Below are 2898 nucleotides of genomic sequence, written 5' to 3' on the forward strand. Positions count from 1 at the left end.
TTGTGGCACAAGTTTCATTAATTCTCGTATAATTAGAATCCATGGGATTCTTACAATCTCCCCCTTTGTCGTTTATTGATTATAATCATTTTCTCCTGTTGATAAAAAACCTGAAAATAAAACAATCAGATGATTAGACGGATGCAAATAAAACTAAAGATCATCATCAACTCTTTCAACAACAAGAGTGGCATCAACTACTGTAATAGTAAGTGCCACAGTTTCAGCAACTGTTCCCACAGTAGTGGCTTCGGCAGGTGGTTCGCAACAAAGTCAGCTCCCCCTGCATGTGTATGTCCCCCTGTGAATGATCCTTAGGAAACTCCTCTTGTAAATGCATTCATTCTTCCCCTTTGCTTACTTGGCTTGGTAAACTTGGAGGTTGGTGGAGGGCGACGTGGTAAATCATCCACGTGATAAAAGACTCAGCAAATAACATCAGCATTAGCTCATTCTTTTATATTCTTGTGAAGACCTAAACCAATTAATGACAATAAACACAATATTAAAAATGTGAAATTTCTTCTACTTTGGAGATACACATTCACGTGATTAATATGGAGAGATAAATTATTTCTTCTCAAATTATCTAATTCGATAACTAAGGAAAATATGTTCCTCATATTAATACACATCTCCATAGAATTCCACTTGGTGTTGTGGACTTAGAATTCCATCGAGATTCTAACACTCTCCCCCTTTGGCATTGATTGGTCAAAACAATTTACTCCCCCTAAATATATGGTACCTGTATGAACATTAGTTAGCAAATTCACAATAACATCTGCAAATATAACAGTTCATCGAACTGTATGAGCTCTTAGCAAAAATAATCTAGAGAGGAAAATACTCAAAATGGTTCAAATAAGCAGGGAACAAAAGGATATGCAGTAACATAATCAACTTCCCACAAAAAAGATATGCAGTAGTAGAATCAACTTCCCTTCACAATACTCGTCAACTGTGCCAATAGCTAAATGAATTCCTCATGAATTTCTGAATTATTCCAACAGCTGTCTGATGCACTGTCTCAGCAGTTGTCTGAACTTCCCCTGCATTCATGTACTGTTCCAGCAACTGATAGATGCACTGTAGCAACAGTTGTCGGAACTCCCCATGTGTTCATGCCATCGTTACTGTTCTTTTCTCCCCTTTATGGGAAATCACCATGCATAGATAAATTAACATGGACTAATGATCTTGATGTGTCGAGCAATCTGTTCAAACACTTAACAAAAAGATCAAACGAAGAGAGAATCTTGAAAGTAAGTGAGAAGAATCACCATACATAACGTGCACACAAAGTCACGAACGTACAACTCAATACCATACGATTATTGCAATGCGAAAATCAAAGGATAATGATATAAAATCCAACATTAAATAACAAAGACTACACACTTTGCCAAACTTCATACGAAACGTGGAAATGTGAGTAGTAGGCCCAATAGATCCGGTTGCAACAAAAATCAAATTTAACCAGCACATAAACAAAAATCCCGTCTTTTTTTTTAATTGTTTTTTAAATAATGCCTAATGCAAGACAAGAAGTAAACATGAGAAATAAACATGAGTGAAGAGACATATGTGAATATGATACTGCATGGACAAACAAAACATATGGGATTTATCTTCACATTCACGATAAGCGCAATCCCCAGAAATCCGACTGCCAATGCAACCAATAAACTTAATAATCACAAGTCAAACACAAAGATGCTCTTATTAGGTAGCGAGCACACACGTCTAATGGTAGCTTTTTCCCATCAAAATCAGAGCAATTAAATGGAACGAGATTATAGTGGTCGTGCAATATGTAGTTCCCTGGGCTTTCTAATTGAGCCTTGTAGTGAGTGTTCGGTCAAGTGGTTTACTGGCTCAACTCAACTAGGCTTCGAACTATTCACTGACCATATATATAATTTATATTGGGCGTGCAAGGTGTAGTCCCCTGGGCTTTCTAATTGAGCCTTGTAGCGAGCTTTTGGCCACGTGATTTACTGACTCGACTCAAAAAGGCTTCGAACTATTCACTAACCAAATGGTTGTAGATATATATATTAGTAACAGTAGTTCAAGAGTAGCTTTCACTCATTAAACGAGGCAGCTTTTCCCTCTAAAAACATCCAACCATGATAAGACTATTCCAGAGAAATAAATAAGTTGGAGCCTTTTAAGTAATCATTTTGGGAATTGGTGAAGTTCTACCCCTACAAAGTTTAGAAATACACGAAGCATCAAATACACATTTGTCTCAATCAGATGCAGTATGCTTAATGTAGGTCCTATATGAGATGCAAAAACATATGACGTGTCCTACTACTAAAAGTTGCAAGTCTGGACACACAGACTGTTGCAACAGTTCATGCAACTGCATCAGATTAAACAACATAAATTCCAAGCGATTTTCGCAAGGAATCAAATCTCTGTGCATCAAGGGTTTTTGCAAAAGCATCAGTTAATTCATTGTCCGTTGAAGCATAATCAATTGAGACAACCCCCTTTTCAACCAAGCCCCTTATGAAACAATGACAAATATCAGTCAGCTTAGTTCTCGAATGCTGAATTGGATTCATAAACTTATTTTTCGCATACAAATTATCACAATTCAGATTACCAAGTTTTTTATTCCCCAAACTAGCTTTGTCACCAGAACTGTTGGAACAGTTAGTACTATCATCACATGAGTTTAAAGAAGTAATGGCAGATAAACAATTAAGATCAGACTTCTTTACCCAGATTTTTTGTTGAGTTTTATTCACTAAATCAACTTTTATCTTGGGTTTTTGGGACGACACAAAAGTGTGATCAATTTTAGCAGAAAGTGGTGAGCGGGCCATTATTCTTTTAACCATTTTCAAGTACTTAAAACACCTGGGTCGTATATGACCAGGAACA

Source organism: Erythranthe guttata, chromosome 10 (genome assembly GCF_056151865.1).
Source record: "Erythranthe guttata isolate IM_541 chromosome 10, IM_541, whole genome shotgun sequence".
In the NCBI taxonomy this organism is placed as follows: Eukaryota; Viridiplantae; Streptophyta; class Magnoliopsida; order Lamiales; family Phrymaceae; genus Erythranthe; species Erythranthe guttata.